Below are 18,778 nucleotides of genomic sequence, written 5' to 3' on the forward strand. Positions count from 1 at the left end.
ACCGGGTTTTTAATGCGATGTGAAAGGGTTATAGGTCACCGTTCCCAAGATTGATCCTGAAAGCCCAAAAGTGGTCCATGTTTTGAGCATAGCTATACATGATCACAGATGGCTTAATTAGGACCTTAATGTAAATGACACCACGATGTGTCAATAGCCAGTCTTTAGGTCGACAGCACTTAGGTCGACACTTATTAGGTCGACCACCATGCATGGTCATTAGGTCAACATGGCAAAAGGTGACACATGAAAAGGTCGACATTAGTTTTTCACATTTTTTTATTTTTTGCACTTTTTCATACTTTATGATCCACGTGGACTACGATTGGGAACGGTAACCTATGCTGAGCGCATCGGTAGCGGGGCGAGGCACCTTGCCAGAAGCATGGCAAATGAAGCGACATGGTGCACTAATTGGGGTTCCCGGTCACTTTACGAAGAAAACTACACAAAAAAATTATAAAAATATTGACCTTTTTCCATGTCGTCCTAATGACCATGTCGACCTATTTCAGGTGTCGACCTAGTCACTGTCAACCAATAGTGGTCAACCTAATGACTGTCGACTTAGTTACTGTCGACTCAATGATCACGCCCAATGTGTAATTTACATTTTTGCACACATTTAGATTTTCTGCCTCTATGTACACCTGGGTGCCAAGCCCATACCAAAAACTGTAGGTAGACTTGCACTGCATAATCCTGTATGATTTATAAAAACTAAATAAGCACTACAAAGGCAGTAAGCACTGTAATTATACTCCATGACCATGGCTATTATTAGAAATTATTGGGCCTTATAGGAATGGAAAGTAGTAAAGGGACTTAGATCAGAAGCAAAATTACCCTCTAGGCTCAAGCCACTATCTCGCACAAAATTCTACTTCAGCATCTTTAATCCATATATAGTTCATCCTGAACTATAAATTAGTTGTCAAATCTTATTGCAGTCTCCTGTATATTAATATGCAGAAGAGGACACTCTTGGAGTTATATGTTGTTTCTACATCCAGGACTCACTGTGTTGTTGTGCATGACTGGTGCCATCAGCTAAATCTAAATTTATTAGCTCATGTTTTGTGAATATGTTAAAACATTTTAGGCAAGATATTTTGTCATTTTGTATGTTTTTTCCTGATATTCTGTTGTCATGTTGAATTACTGTTTTTCTCTCTTTTAAATAACCTGCTTGTGGTTAAGTTGCAATGCCGTCTAGTAGACAGGGAAACTTTGCCTGAGAGGTTAAAAGTTGATAAGGGTTGGGAGATAGTGTATATCATTGTATTTCTTTTACAGCAGATAAGATTCTGGATTCTAAAAGATATTTCGGCCTTTTATAACAGTGGTACGGGGTCATTCCTGTTTCCTTTAGATAAAAGGCATAAAATAAGATATTTTCTATGTTATTTTTCATTGATTTAATTAGTTACATTTTTTATTTGAATATCCGCATTGGTGACGTTCTTGTGGAGTGTCTCATACCTTGTTAGCGCATTCATCTGATGATACTTTATGTTCTGACTATTTAAACACACAGGGTAGTGTAAATGGGTGTAGTAGGGTATGCCGGCGGCCGGGCTCCCGGCAACCAGCATACCGGCGCCAGAATCCCGACAGCTGGCATACCGACAGCTCGGCAAGCGCAAATGACCCCCTTACGGGCTCGCTGTGCTCGCCACGCTATTTATTCTCTCTCCAGGGGGGTCGTAGACCCCCAAGAGGGAGAAAAAGTGTCGGTATGCCGGGTGTCGGGATTCCGGCGCCGGTATACTGTGCACCGGGATCCCGACAGCCGGAAAACTAAAGACCACACATGTAAATGTTAGCTGATGACCAAAGCAGTATTTGCTGACTAAATCAAATGATTAGCACTAAAATACTGATTCAGTTATCGGCATTACTCCAATCCAATGAAACAGCTGCATGACCATACAAATTAATAGAAATGATCATCACATCAACATGCATGGTAAGGCCAGTCTAATGCTGGGTACACACTGGCTGATATATGGGCTGTCCCGTTCTATTGAACGGCCGATATATTGCTGGCCCATTGACCAGTGTGTACCAACGATATGTCTGTGAATGCAGTCGTTCTCAGACATATTGCGTCGGCCCTGCAGCACACACGATGACCAATATATCTACATATATATTGAACTGGGCGAGCGCATGCAACTGCCCGCCCAGTTCGTGACGTCAGTCATGACAGATTTGACAGTGTGTATGCACAACACACTGCCCGATCCGGCTATAGGTATATCTGCAGATACATTGATCTGCAGATATATATACAAGAGTGTACCCAGCTTGAGAGTATCCACAATACTAATTAAAAAATCAAGAGCTCTTTCTCAAGGGTAAGGTGCACCTCTATAAAAAGAGGGATGTTTGTGTTATTTTCATACTTTGTGGAATATCTTGGATGTGACTACATATGCTACTTTGGAAGAGGACTTGAGTATTAGAAGTGACTATGGGGTTGATTTACTAAGCCTTAGATTGAGATAAAGTACCAACCAATCAGCAACTACCGCGCATGTCACAGGCTGGGTTTGAAAAATGAAAGTTAGGAGCTGGTTGGCTGGGACTTTATCTCCATGCACTTTATCTACATCCAAGGCTTAGTAAATAGACCCCATAGTACCCACTTTTTTTAGCCATTATCTACATTACATGTTCATACCCTCCAACATTTTACACATAAAAATCGATACAAATTAGAAAAGGGGGTGTGGCCACGAGTACAGGGGCTGTGGCCACGCCCCTTTTCATATACTTTCAATGGAAGTTTGGAGAGCCAAAAATCGGTACAGACAATAACAAAAAGGTACTGTGCCTGCTAAAAAGGTACAGGTGGATGGTATGCATGTGACTGAGTTACAAATATTGTGATACTATCCGGATTTTGGCACCATACACTGGAAGTGATTTGAAATGATTGTACTTTGGGTTGATTTTTTTATTTTATTGAGTTATTAGGTTATACACCTATTTTTATGGAGATACACCTTACCCTTGAGAAAGATCGCTTGATTTTTTAATTAGTATCTTGTTTTCTAAGTCATTGGTGATCATCATTACTTATTGAGCTGCACTTTCCTGCATGGAGCGCAAGTGTTTACATTGTATATTTTATCTAAGAGTATCCAATTATGCATTTTTACTAATCTATTCTTTGTCTTCCCAGTTGTCACACCCTTTGTCCAGAATTTCCCTTACTCTAACCATCATTATTTCAAAATGGCTGCTTATTTCTTAGACGTCTTACGTGGTGAAAAAGCAGAAATGAGCATGCTTGAACAACTGTGCCTGTCATACTCACTGTAGATTTACTGCATTGAAACAGATGGGTAACCTCCATTGATTGCTAGCAGGGCCAGATTAACAATGGCAGCACCAGTTGGCCATAAGGTTGGTCATAAATCATAAGTACTAAAATTGTATTTCTATAAAAACTAGGCAATTTGTATACTTTTACGTAGGGAGATAGTGGGGTTGTTAATATAGGGATGTACTGGCCACACTCGCACAGCACAGCCTCAGGTCCATTTTGCCCTCAATCTGGCCCTGATTGCTTGTAAAATGCTGGCGAATCAATATGTAAACTATTAAAAAAATCAATTATAAAATTAGAATTTAATTAAAAGTAGTTTATTTTATTAGCAAATAAGGGATGATAAAAATCATTGTGTATGATAAATGGTTCTCCAGCCAATCAGCTCCCAACTGTCATTTTTTTAAAAACACATAACAGGAGCTGATTGGCTGGAGCACCATTTATCATATGCAACAAATTTTTATCAGTCACAACTAATTTTATCACTTATTGATAAATCAGCTCCTTCGTGGTTTAATTTCCACAGAATTGAAAATAAACATAAACATGGATTCATTTGGACTGCAAAGATTCTTTATTATTTTTGAAAAGTAACTATATCAAGCACCAAATTAAGGTTCAATGTAACAGTGCTCTGATATTATTCTTGTAGTCACAAAAGAAAACTACTGTTTAAAAGAATGGTAAACCCAATTTGCAGCTAAGGACAGTTGTGTTGAGTGAGGCATATCAGGATGCATCCATATTGCTGCAGCTTGTTGTGGAGGGTATGTGGTAGCTAATAATACAAGACTGTCAGGTTGAGGTGGAGTAAAGAACATAAAAGCTGTATTCTGTGTTTCTGAAGCCCCTGTGTGCCAGTGATGTACTGTACTACTGATGCTTCATTATTGTGTCATATTGTGTTTCTCTGGTATTTCAAAACAAAGGTTGCAAAAAAAAAACAGTCTGGATCCTAGAAGATTGGAAAACATTACCCGGTCAAATGAATCCTGCATTGTCCTTTCTCACAGTAAGTGGATATGACACAAACAGCCATTGGAACAGTGGCAGCTGTCAGCAATGCAGGATGGTGGTGGAAATATCATGGTGTGTTTCCATATTTCTACACTGCATCCCTTAATAGACAGGGAAATGTCTGGATGTGAGAGGATAACTGAACATTGGTCTTATTTAGATTTAGTAGTAAGTTCATGTAGATGGAGATAAAAGGGGAGAGAAACCCATAAGTGCTGTCATCACAAAAGACAGCTTTTATTGGAAGAGCTGTCCTTTGCGATACTAATTACAAATGTTAGTACATTTGCAATCAGTATTGATGTGAAGTGTGGCAGAAGGTACCGCCATAGGTTAATACTAGAGATGAGCACCTGAAATTTTTCGGGTTTTGTGTTTTGGTTTTGGGTTCGGTTCCGCGGCCGTGTTTTGGGTTCGAACGCGTTTTGGCAAAACCTCACCGAATTTTTTTTGTCGGATTCGGGTGTGTTTTGGATTCGGGTGTTTTTTTAAAAAAACACTAAAAAACAGCTTAAATCATAGAATTTGGGGGTCATTTTGATCCCAAAGTATTATTAACCTCAAAAACCATAATTTACACTCATTTTCAGTCTATTCTGAATACCTCACACCTCACAATATTATTTTTAGTCCTAAAATTTGCACCGAGGTCGCTGTGTGAGTAAGATAAGCGACCCTAGTGGCCGACACAAACACCGGGCCCATCTAGGAGTGGCACTGCAGTGTCACGCAGGATGTCCCTTCCAAAAAACCCTCCCCAAACAGCACATGACGCAAAGAAAAAAAGAGGCGCAATGAGGTAGCTGTGTGAGTAAGATTAGCGACCCTAGTGGCCGACACAAACACCGGGCCCATCTAGGAGTGGCACTGCAGTGTCACGCAGGATGTCCCTTCCAAAAAACCCTCCCCAAACAGCACATGACGCAAAGAAAAAAAGAGGCGCAATGAGGTAGCTGACTGTGAGTAAGATTAGCGACCCTAGTGGCCGACACAAACACCGGGCCCATCTAGGAGTGGCACTGCAGTGTCACGCAGGATGTCCCTTCCAAAAAAACCCTCCCCAATCAGCACATGATGCAAAGAAAAAGAAAAGAAAAAAGAGGTGCAAGATGGAATTGTCCTTGGGCCCTCCCACCCACCCTTATGTTGTATAAACAAAACAGGACATGCACACTTTAACCAACCCATCATTTCAGTGACAGGGTCTGCCACACGACTGTGACTGATATGACGGGTTGGTTTGGACCCCCCCCAAAAAAGAAGCAATTAATCTCTCCTTGCACAAACTGGCTCTACAGAGGCAAGATGTCCACCTCATCTTCACCCTCCGATATATCACCGTGTACATCCCCCTCCTCACAGATTATCAATTCGTCCCCACTGGAATCCACCATCTCAGCTCCCTGTGTACTTTGTGGAGGCAATTGCTGCTGGTCAATGTCTCCGCGGAGGAATTGATTATAATTCATTTTAATGAACATCATCTTCTCCACATTTTCTGGATGTAACCTCGTACGCCGATTGCTGACAAGGTGAGCGGCGGCACTAAACACTCTTTCGGAGTACACACTTGTGGGAGGGCAACTTAGGTAGAATAAAGCCAGTTTGTGCAAGGGCCTCCAAATTGCCTCTTTTTCCTGCCAGTATAAGTACGGACTGTGTGACGTGCCTACTTGGATGCAGTCACTCATATAATCCTCCACCATTCTATCAATGTTGAGAGAATCATATGCAGTGACAGTAGACGACATGTCCGTAATCGTTGTCAGGTCCTTCAGTCCGGACCAGATGTCAGCATCAGCAGTCGCTCCAGACTGCCCTGCATCACCGCCAGCGGGTGGGCTCGGAATTCTGAGCCTTTTCCTCGCACCCCCAGTTGCGGGAGAATGTGAAGGAGGAGATGTTGACAGGTCGCGTTCCGCTTGACTTGACAATTTTGTCACCAGCAGGTCTTTCAACCCCAGCAGACCTGTGTCTGCCGGAAAGAGAGATCCAAGGTAGGCTTTAAATCTAGGATCGAGCACGGTGGCCAAAATGTAGTGCTCTGATTTCAACAGATTGACCACCCGTGAATCCTTGTTAAGCGAATTAAGGGCTGCATCCACAAGTCCCACATGCCTAGCGGAATCGCTCCCTTTTAGCTCCTTCTTCAATGCCTCCAGCTTCTTCTGCAAAAGCCTGATGAGGGGAATGACCTGACTCAGGCTGGCAGTGTCTGAACTGACTTCACGTGTGGCAAGTTCAAAGGGCATCAGAACCTTGCACAACGTTGAAATCATTCTCCACTGCACTTGAGACAGGTGCATTCCATCTCCTATATCGTGCTCAATTGTATAGGCTTGAATGGCCTTTTGCTGCTCCTCCAACCTCTGAAGCATATAGAGGGTTGAATTCCACCTCGTTACCACTTCTTGCTTCAGATGATGGCAGGGCAGGTTCAGTAGTTTTTGGTGGTGCTCCAGTCTTCTGTACGTGGTGCCTGTACGCCGAAAGTGTCCCGCAATTTTTCTGGCCACCGACAGCATCTCTTGCACGCCCCTGTCGTTTTTTAAAAAATTCTGCACCACCAAATTCAAGGTATGTGCAAAACATGGGACGTGCTGGAATTTGCCCATATTTAATGCACACACAATATTGCTGGCGTTGTCCGATGCCACAAATCCACAGGAGAGTCCAATTGGGGTAAGCCATTCCGCGATGATCTTCCTCAGTTGCCGTAAGAGGTTTTCAGCTGTGTGCGTATTCTGGAAAGCGGTGATACAAAGCGTAGCCTGCCTAGGAAAGAGTTGGCGTTTGCGAGATGCTGCTACTGGTGCCGTCGCTGCTGTTCTTGCGGCGGGAGTCCATACATCTACCCAGTGGGCTGTCACAGTCATATAGTCCTGACCCTGCCCTGCTCCACTTGTCCACATGTCCGTGGTTAAGTGGACATTGGGTACAACTGCATTTTTTAGGAGACTGGTGAGTCTTTTTCTGACGTCCGTGTACATTCTCGGTATCGCCTGCCTAGAGAAGTGGAACCTAGATGGTATTTGGTAACGGGGGCACACTGCCTCAATAAATTGTCTAGTTCCCTGTGAACTAACGGCGGATACCGGACGCACGTCTAACACCAACATAGTTGTCAAGGACTCAGTTATCCGCTTTGCAGTAGGATGACTGCTGTGATATTTCATCTTCCTCGCAAAGGACTGTTGAACAGTCAATTGCTTACTGGAAGTAGTACAAGTGGGCTTACGACTTCCCCTCTGGGATGACCATCGACTCCCAGCGGCAACAACAGCAGCGCCAGCAGCAGTAGGCGTTACACGCAAGGATGCATCGGAGGAATCCCAGGCAGGAGAGGACTCGTCAGACTTGCCAGTGACATGGCCTGCAGGACTATTGGCATTCCTGGGGAAGGAGGAAATTGACACTGAGGGAGTTGGTGGGGTGGTTTGCGTGAGCTTGGTTACAAGAGGAAGGGATTTACTGGTCAGTGGACTGCTTCCGCTGTCACCCAAAGTTTTTGAACTTGTCACTGACTTATTATGAATGCGCTGCAGGTGACGTATAAGGGAGGATGTTCCGAGGTGGTTAACGTCCTTACCCCTACTTATTACAGCTTGACAAAGGGAACACACGGCTTGACACCTGTTGTCCGCATTTCTGGTGAAATACCTCCACACCGAAGAGCTGATTTTTTTGGTATTTTCACCTGGCATGTCAACGGCCATATTCCTCCCACGGACAACAGGTGTCTCCCCGGGTGCCTGACTTAAACAAACCACCTCACCATCAGAATCCTCCTGGTCAATTTCCTCCCCAGCGCCAGCAACACCCATATCCTCCTCATCCTGGTGTACTTCAACACTGACATCTTCAATCTGACTATCAGGAACTGGACTGCGGGTGCTCCTTCCAGCACTTGCAGGGGGCGTGCAAATGGTGGAAGGCGCATGCTCTTCACGTCCAGTGTTGGGAAGGTCAGGCATCGCAACCGACACAATTGGACTCTCCTTGTGGATTTGGGATTTCAAAGAACGCACAGTTCTTTGCGGTGCTTTTGCCAGCTTGAGTCTTTTCAGTTTTCTAGCGAGAGGCTGAGTGCTTCCATCCTCATGTGAAGCTGAACCACTAGCCATGAACATAGGCCAGGGCCTCAGCCGTTCCTTGCCACTCCGTGTGGTAAATGGCATATTGGCAAGTTTACGCTTCTCCTCCGACAATTTTATTTTAGGTTTTGGAGTCCTTTTTTTACTGATATTTGGTGTTTTGGTTTTGACATGCTCTGTACTATGCCATTGGGCATCGGCCTTGGCAGACGACGTTGCTGGCATTTCATCGTCTCGGCCATGACTAGTGGCAGCAGCTTCAGCACGAGGTGGAAGTGGATCTTGATCTTTCCCTAATTTTGGAACCTCAACATTTTTGTTCTCCATATTTTAATAGGCACAACTAAAAGGCACCTCAGGTAAACAATGGAGATGGATGGATTGGATACTAGTATACAATTATGGACGGGCTGCCGAGTGCCGACACAGAGGTAGCCACAGCCGTGAACTACCGCACTGTACTGTGTCTGCTGCTAATATATAGACTGGTTGATAAAGAGATAGTATACTCGTAACTAGTATGTATGTATAAAGAAAGAAAAAAAAAACACGGTTAGGTGGTATATACAATTATGGACGGGCTGCCGAGTGCCGACACAGAGGTAGCCACAGCCGTGAACTACCGCACTGTACTGTGTCTGCTGCTAATATATAGACTGGTTGATAAAGAGATAGTATACTCGTAACTAGTATGTATGTATAAAGAAAGAAAAAAAAACCACGGTTAGGTGGTATATACAATTATGGACGGGCTGCCGAGTGCCGACACAGAGGTAGCCACAGCCGTGAACTACCGCACTGTACTGCGTCTGCTGCTAATATATAGACTGGTTGATAAAGAGATAGTATACTCGTAACTAGTATGTATGTATAAAGAAAGAAAAAAAAACCACGGTTAGGTGGTATATACAATTATGGACGGGCTGCCGAGTGCCGACACAGAGGTAGCCACAGCCGTGAACTACCGCACTGTACTGTGTCTGCTGCTAATATATAGACTGGTTGATAAAGAGATAGTATACTCGTAACTAGTATGTATGTATAAAGAAAGAAAAAAAAACCACGGTTAGGTGGTATATACAATTATGGACGGGCTGCCGAGTGCCGACACAGAGGTAGCCACAGCCGTGAACTACCGCACTGTACTGTGTCTGCTGCTAATATATAGACTGGTTGATAAAGAGATAGTATACTCGTAACTAGTATGTATGTATAAAGAAAGAAAAAAAAACCACGGTTAGGTGGTATATACAATTATGGACGGGCTGCCGAGTGCCGACACAGAGGTAGCCACAGCCGTGAACTACCGCACTGTACTGTGTCTGCTGCTAATATATAGACTGGTTGATAAAGAGATAGTATACTCGTAACTAGTATGTATGTATAAAGAAAGAAAAAAAAACCACGGTTAGGTGGTATATACAATTATGGACGGGCTGCCGAGTGCCGACACAGAGGTAGCCACAGCCGTGAACTACCGCACTGTACTGTGTCTGCTGCTAATATATAGACTGGTTGATAAAGAGATAGTATACTCGTAACTAGTATGTATGTATAAAGAAAGAAAAAAAAACCACGGTTAGGTGGTATATACAATTATGGACGGGCTGCCGAGTGCCGACACAGAGGTAGCCACAGCCGTGAACTACCGCACTGTACTGTGTCTGCTGCTAATATATAGACTGGTTGATAAAGAGATAGTATACTCGTAACTAGTATGTATGTATAAAGAAAGAAAAAAAAACCACGGTTAGGTGGTATATACAATTATGGACGGGCTGCCGAGTGCCGACACAGAGGTAGCCACAGCCGTGAACTACCGCACTGTACTGTGTCTGCTGCTAATATAGACTGGTTGATAAAGAGATAGTATACTACTAATATTATATACTGGTGGTCAGGTCACTGGTCACTAGTCACACTGGCAGTGGCACTCCTGCAGCAAAAGTGTGCACTGTTTAATTTTAATATAATATTATGTACTCCTGGCTCCTGCTATAACCTATAACTGGCACTGCAGTAGTGCTCCCCAGTCTCCCCCACAATTATAAGCTGTGTGAGCTGAGCAGTCAGACAGATATATAATATATATAGATGATGCAGCACACTGGCCTGAGCCTGAGCAGTGCACACAGATATGGTATGTGACTGACTGAGTCACTGTGTGTATCGCTTTTTTCAGGCAGAGAACGGATATATTAAATAAACTGCACTGTGTGTCTGGTGGTCACTCACTATATAATATATTATGTACTCCTGGCTCCTGCTATAACCTATAACTGGCACTGCAGTAGTGCTCCCCAGTCTCCCCCACAATTATAAGCTGTGTGAGCTGAGCAGTCAGACAGATATATAATATTATATATAGATAATAGATGATGCAGCACACTGGCCTGAGCCTGAGCAGTGCACACAGATATGGTATGTGACTGAGTCACTGTGTGCTGTGTATCGCTTTTTTCAGGCAGAGAACGGATTATAAATAAAAGTGGTGGTCACTGGTCACTATCAGCAAAACTCTGCACTGTACACTACTGAGTACTCCTAATGCTCCCCAAAATTAGTAAATCAAGTGTCTAAACGGAGAGGACGCCAGCCACGTCCTCTCCCTATCAATCTCAATGCACGTGTGAGAAAATGGCGGCGTCGCGCGGCTCCTTATATAGAATCCGAGTCTCGCGATAGAATCCGAGCCTCGCGAGAATCCGACAGCGTCATGATGACGTTCGGGCGCGCTCGGGTTAACCGAGCAAGGCGGGAAGATCCGAGTCGCTCGGACCCGTGAAAAAAAACATGAAGTTCTGGCGGGTTCGGATTCAGAGAAACCGAACCCGCTCATCTCTAGTTAATACATCCCACCCAGACAGAGAGAGAGAAAGAGGGAGAAAGAGTGGGTGTCAGGAAGATAGATAGGGGAGGGGGAAGTGAACGGGAGAGAGAGGGAGGGGGAAGTGACCGGGAGAGAGAGAGAGAGACAGGGTGTCAGGTTGAGAGGGAGAGAAACAGAGAGGGGAGCAAAAGATAGTGAAAAAGGTTGAATAAGAGAGGGAGAGACATAGAGAAAGAAAGGGAAGCAAGAGAGACAGAGAGAGAGCTTGTCAAGAAGAGAGAGAAGGGGGAGTGGCAGGGAAGAAAGAGAGAAAGATTGTGTCAGGGATAGAGACTGAGATGAACGCAAGAGAGAGGGAGGCAGAGAGTGTCAGGGAGAGAGAGGGTAGAGAGAGAAAGAAAAAGTTTTAGGGAGAGAGAGGGAGGGAGGGAGGAAGAGCAAGCGGGAGAGACACAACCTGTTACAGGCTAAAGCACAGGTCTCTGATGGGGCACTTCACAGCATTAGGCCCTTACCCTTTCCCCATACATTAATCGCGGCACTACTGACAGGTAGGGGCAGAGTGGGCTGGGGCAATGTTTACTGTATTGTGGGGCCCCTGGGCTACCACCCCGTCGCCCTGCCTATAATCCGGCCCCGCATTTGTGTCATCTATCTTCAGACAACTATTTATATTAGTATTTAGCGTTCTATCATTGTTATTGCCTTGGTAATTGAGACAGCACTACCATGCTACCATGCTCTCTGCTTTGGACGGGCTGCCGAGTGCCGACACAGAGGTAGCCACAGCCGTGAACTACCGCACTGTACTGTGTCTGCTGCTAATATATAGACTGGTTGATAAAGAGATAGTATACTCGTAACTAGTATGTATGTATAAAGAAAGAAAAAAAAACCACGGTTAGGTGGTATATACAATTATGGACGGGCTGCCGAGTGCCGACACAGAGGTAGCCACAGCCGTGAACTACCGCACTGTACTGCGTCTGCTGCTAATATATAGACTGGTTGATAAAGAGATAGTATACTCGTAACTAGTATGTATGTATAAAGAAAGAAAAAAAAAACACGGTTAGGTGGTATATACAATTATGGACGGGCTGCCGAGTGCCGACACAGAGGTAGCCACAGCCGTGAACTACCGCACTGTACTGTGTCTGCTGCTAATATATAGACTGGTTGATAAAGAGATAGTATACTCGTAACTAGTATGTATGTATAAAGAAAGAAAAAAAAACCACGGTTAGGTGGTATATACAATTATGGACGGGCTGCCGAGTGCCGACACAGAGGTAGCCACAGCCGTGAACTACCGCACTGTACTGTGTCTGCTGCTAATATATAGACTGGTTGATAAAGAGATAGTATACTCGTAACTAGTATGTATGTATAAAGAAAGAAAAAAAAACCACGGTTAGGTGGTATATACAATTATGGACGGGCTGCCGAGTGCCGACACAGAGGTAGCCACAGCCGTGAACTACCGCACTGTACTGTGTCTGCTGCTAATATATAGACTGGTTGATAAAGAGATAGTATACTCGTAACTAGTATGTATGTATAAAGAAAGAAAAAAAAACCACGGTTAGGTGGTATATACAATTATGGACGGGCTGCCGAGTGCCGACACAGAGGTAGCCACAGCCGTGAACTACCGCACTGTACTGTGTCTGCTGCTAATATATAGACTGGTTGATAAAGAGATAGTATACTCGTAACTAGTATGTATGTATAAAGAAAGAAAAAAAAACCACGGTTAGGTGGTATATACAATTATGGACGGGCTGCCGAGTGCCGACACAGAGGTAGCCACAGCCGTGAACTACCGCACTGTACTGTGTCTGCTGCTAATATATAGACTGGTTGATAAAGAGATAGTATACTCGTAACTAGTATGTATGTATAAAGAAAGAAAAAAAAACCACGGTTAGGTGGTATATACAATTATGGACGGGCTGCCGAGTGCCGACACAGAGGTAGCCACAGCCGTGAACTACCGCACTGTACTGTGTCTGCTGCTAATATATAGACTGGTTGATAAAGAGATAGTATACTCGTAACTAGTATGTATGTATAAAGAAAGAAAAAAAAACCACGGTTAGGTGGTATATACAATTATGGACGGGCTGCCGAGTGCCGACACAAAGGTAGCCACAGCCGTGAACTACCGCACTGTACTGTGTCTGCTGCTAATATATAGACTGGTTGATAAAGAGATAGTATACTCGTAACTAGTATGTATGTATAAAGAAAGAAAAAAAAACCACGGTTAGGTGGTATATACAATTATGGACGGGCTGCCGAGTGCCGACACAGAGGTAGCCACAGCCGTGAACTACCGCACTGTACTGTGTCTGCTGCTAATATATAGACTGGTTGATAAAGAGATAGTATACTCGTAACTAGTATGTATGTATAAAGAAAGAAAAAAAAACCACGGTTAGGTGGTATATACAATTATGGACGGGCTGCCGAGTGCCGACACAGAGGTAGCCACAGCCGTGAACTACCGCACTGTACTGTGTCTGCTGCTAATATAGACTGGTTGATAAAGAGATAGTATACTACTAATATTATATACTGGTGGTCAGGTCACTGGTCACTAGTCACACTGGCAGTGGCACTCCTGCAGCAAAAGTGTGCACTGTTTAATTTTAATATAATATTATGTACTCCTGGCTCCTGCTATAACCTATAACTGGCACTGCAGTAGTGCTCCCCAGTCTCCCCCACAATTATAAGCTGTGTGAGCTGAGCAGTCAGACAGATATATAATATATATAGATGATGCAGCACACTGGCCTGAGCCTGAGCAGTGCACACAGATATGGTATGTGACTGACTGAGTCACTGTGTGTATCGCTTTTTTCAGGCAGAGAACGGATATATTAAATAAACTGCACTGTGTGTCTGGTGGTCACTCACTATATAATATATTATGTACTCCTGGCTCCTGCTATAACCTATAACTGGCACTGCAGTAGTGCTCCCCAGTCTCCCCCACAATTATAAGCTGTGTGAGCTGAGCAGTCAGACAGATATATAATATTATATATAGATAATAGATGATGCAGCACACTGGCCTGAGCCTGAGCAGTGCACACAGATATGGTATGTGACTGAGTCACTGTGTGCTGTGTATCGCTTTTTTCAGGCAGAGAACGGATTATAAATAAAAGTGGTGGTCACTGGTCACTATCAGCAAAACTCTGCACTGTACACTACTGAGTACTCCTAATGCTCCCCAAAATTAGTAAATCAAGTGTCTAAACGGAGAGGACGCCAGCCACGTCCTCTCCCTATCAATCTCAATGCACGTGTGAGAAAATGGCGGCGTCGCGCGGCTCCTTATATAGAATCCGAGTCTCGCGATAGAATCCGAGCCTCGCGAGAATCCGACAGCGTCATGATGACGTTCGGGCGCGCTCGGGTTAACCGAGCAAGGCGGGAAGATCCGAGTCGCTCGGACCCGTGAAAAAAAACATGAAGTTCTGGCGGGTTCGGATTCAGAGAAACCGAACCCGCTCATCTCTAGTTAATACATCCCACCCAGACAGAGAGAGAGAAAGAGGGAGAAAGAGTGGGTGTCAGGAAGATAGATAGGGGAGGGGGAAGTGAACGGGAGAGAGAGGGAGGGGGAAGTGACCGGGAGAGAGAGAGAGACAGGGTGTCAGGTTGAGAGGGAGAGAAACAGAGAGGGGAGCAAAAGATAGTGAAAAAGGTTGAATAAGAGAGGGAGAGACATAGAGAAAGAAAGGGAAGCAAGAGAGACAGAGAGAGAGCTTGTCAAGAAGAGAGAGAAGGGGGAGTGGCAGGGAAGAAAGAGAGAAAGATTGTGTCAGGGATAGAGACAGAGATGAACGCAAGAGAGAGGGAGGCAGAGAGTGTCAGGGAGAGAGAGGGTAGAGAGAGAAAGAAAAAGTTTTAGGGAGAGAGAGGGAGGGAGGGAGGAAGAGCAAGCGGGAGAGACACAACCTGTTACAGGCTAAAGCACAGGTCTCTGATGGGGCACTTCACAGCATTAGGCCCTTACCCTTTCCCCATACATTAATCGCGGCACTACTGACAGGTAGGGGCAGAGTGGGCTGGGGCAATGTTTACTGTATTGTGGGGCCCCTGGGCTACCACCCCGTCGCCCTGCCTATAATCCGGCCCCGCATTTGTGTCATCTATCTTCAGACAACTATTTATATTAGTATTTAGCGTTCTATCATTGTTATTGCCTTGGTAATTGAGACAGCACTACCATGCTACCATGCTCTCTGCTTTGGAACACTTATTTACAGAGCATCTTCCTGGGGAAACAACTATGCCTTCTGGAAATGGCTGGAAATTCCAGATGGAAGCTAGGATGAAATAGCAATGTACAGTATTTAATAAATGTTTCCCAAGAACATGTGCTAACCAATATACTGTATTGATGCAGTCTAACCACATATAATGCTGTTGCCTTATAGTAGTCACACACTCTTTCCCCACGAGCAGCCATAATTGTTCTTCAGCTCCCTTATGCATCCAGTATTCACCACACTGCTCATTTAGACAAGGCCATCTTTACCTTTTGTTTTATGTACTGGGCAGGATGCATCAAAGGGTTTTGCCACTTTTCGCACCTGCACCAAGCTCTAGAATTCAATACATTCTGTAGCTTGGACCCGGTAGGCAACATTATCTGTAAGTGGCATTGCCTAATAAAAGCCTATGAGCATCTTTTCATGATTTGAACTGAGAGGGATCCAATTGGATCCCCCCCAGTGTCCCCTGCATCACATGCATAATAGGACACATGTGCAGAAGGACTCCTGGGTCACAAACCAGGAAGTTCCTACACCGCAATGGACAGCTCTTTGTTTCAATCTTCATGCATATGGCGTTAATAAATGCCGCTATGCATGTGATCATTGGCGGGATGCAGATGCTTAATGCATAGTGTCCATAGGCAAAAACCCCCTCCTCTCAGCCAGCGGCTCAGATTATGACAGCAACAGCACTATTATATAATACGATTACTAGAGCAGCTGCCACAACATGCAGTTTAAGGGACAGAGCATAGCTGCTGCACATGCCCAATGATAGCAGCTTCTTCTACCATGTTTGCTGTGTGAGGATCTGGCAGAGACCGGCAAAATGACCTGGCACTGAAATGCCAGGTAATTGCTTGGATTTTAGTCTGAAAATGGTATATTTACCCCCACTGTGTTGGCAGAGCACAGATTCTGGTGTCTAGTGTCCACTTCTAGTGATGATAAAGTCCCACCTAGCAGGCTGCAGGCTCTTCTCTTCTAAATCTTCAGGGCCGATGTCACTTCAATCATCATTGACAGAGCCTTGCCTCACTGCGATGTGCTGTCTAAGTACAACCACTAGACTTGCCCATTAAGACAAAGGGACTGCAGCCTGGCACTAGACATTGGCTGCTCTGTTCTCTTCCTGAATATCAAGAATTCAGATCCCGCTGAACACAGCAAATGCAACGGAATATAATTAATAATAATAATAATAATAATAATAATAATAATAATAAAGGTTTGTAATGGTCCTCTGGGTAGCATATGGGCCCCCTAGGGTTTGGCAGGCTGAGCTCAAAGCCGTAAATACATATTTTGGTACCCTGTGCCAGAAAGAACATTAATGCCCTCCCTTGTTTTAAATAAGGATAGCATGCCAAAAGTAAAGGGGTGTGATCTCACAGGGAAGGGGTGTGACCAAACAAAAGTAGCAATTCACATCACACCCCACAGTAGTGTCCATTATTCACATTTCACCACACAGTACTGTCCATTATTCATGATATACAGCACAGTAGAGTCCATTGTACATGTTACGTCACACAGTAGTGCCAGTTATTCACATTACGCCACACAGTAGAGCCCCATATACATGTTGTGCTACACAGTAGTGCCCCTTCTAAACATTATATTACACAGTAGTTGTGCCCCCTAAAATGATGCCCACAGTAGTAGTGCCCCTCACATATTATACCCACAGCAACAGTGCCCCTTACACATCATGCCAACAGTAATAATGCCCATTACACATTATGCCACACAGCAGTAGTGCCCCTTACAATTGCGCCACATGGTAGTAATGCCCCTTACACATTATGCTGCACAATAGTAGAGCCTCTTACATATTATTTCCCTACAGTAGAAGTGCCCCGTATGCATTATCCCCAGACAGTAGTAGTGCCCTTTCACATTATGCCACATAAGTAATGTCCCTTACACATTATGCTGCATACTAGTAGAGACCCTTACATCTTATGTCCCCATAGTAGCAGTGCCCCTTATGCATTATGCCCACACTGAAGTATTGCCCATTACATATTATGTCCACATAGTAATAGTCTACACTGGCAATGCAAACATCTTCCAGAATCCAATTCAAGTTAGTCATCTACAATGCCCACAACAACACATGTATCTTAAACTTCAAATCAAGGCCAAACATCATCCTCCCAGCATGGGATTCTGGCAGGTTTTGTATTCCATATAAGGGAGCCATGGCCGGCGCTCAGCACCATTTCACTCCAGTCACGCTGCTGTATGCTGCGCTCTGCGGAGTCCATCCGATTGGCTGTGCAGAATACAAGTGCTGTCACTGTCAATAAGGTGCTGTGCTGCTGTCACTGTGTCCATTTAAGGGGCTGTGCTGTCCTGTGTTCATCCACATACTGTGTCCAGTCCTCTTAATCTAATTCCATTACAGTGGTGCTAAACTGACTCCGCAGCCCCCACCCACTGTGTTCGCAGTGTAACTTCATATTTCAGTAAAAAAAAAATAGAAAAAAGTAAGAAAAAAAGAAAAACTTGTATTTGTTTGTACTGTGCACCACAGTAGGCCCAGTATTCTTATTTTATTGACTTTTTGCTGCTGGGCCTCACAGAGCAGAGTTCACTCACTTCAGTGTCTACTTTAGTGGAGCATACAGTTGCCTTTGCCTACCACAATCAATCTTTTTTTATTTTATTCTTGTTTTATTGTTGACTTTATAAATATAAATGGGGTGATTTACCGCTGTGGGCTGTCATTTGTGAAAAAAGTGAAAAAGAATTGCTCTTTTTAATTTTTCAACCTGCGTATGTTGAGTTCATCAATATGGATAACGTGGACCATATAGTTGTCTACTGTAATCAAGTAATCAATCATTTTTTAATTATTCTTTTATGGTCATTTTGCTGCTAGGCCTCATCTCACTGTTAATTAGCTTACTCATCCAGCTAGCTCGGTGCAATCTTTTGGCCTAAACTGGATAAAAACAATATTGTGAGGTGGTTAAAATTGAGTGGAAATGATTGGAAAGTAATGTAATTGAGGTTAAAGGCACAAATTATATGATTTTGTCAAATAAAAAAAAATGCAAAACCAAAACCAGTCACAACATTTTTGCAAAACCAAAACCAGCTAAATTTGTCAGACACACATCTCTACTTTTTAATACTTCTTAATTGTAACTGTGACTTACTGTACATCAAGGAAAAAAATCGACTACAGTTG

Source organism: Pseudophryne corroboree, chromosome 2 (genome assembly GCF_028390025.1).
Source record: "Pseudophryne corroboree isolate aPseCor3 chromosome 2, aPseCor3.hap2, whole genome shotgun sequence".
Classification (NCBI taxonomy): domain Eukaryota; kingdom Metazoa; phylum Chordata; class Amphibia; order Anura; family Myobatrachidae; genus Pseudophryne; species Pseudophryne corroboree.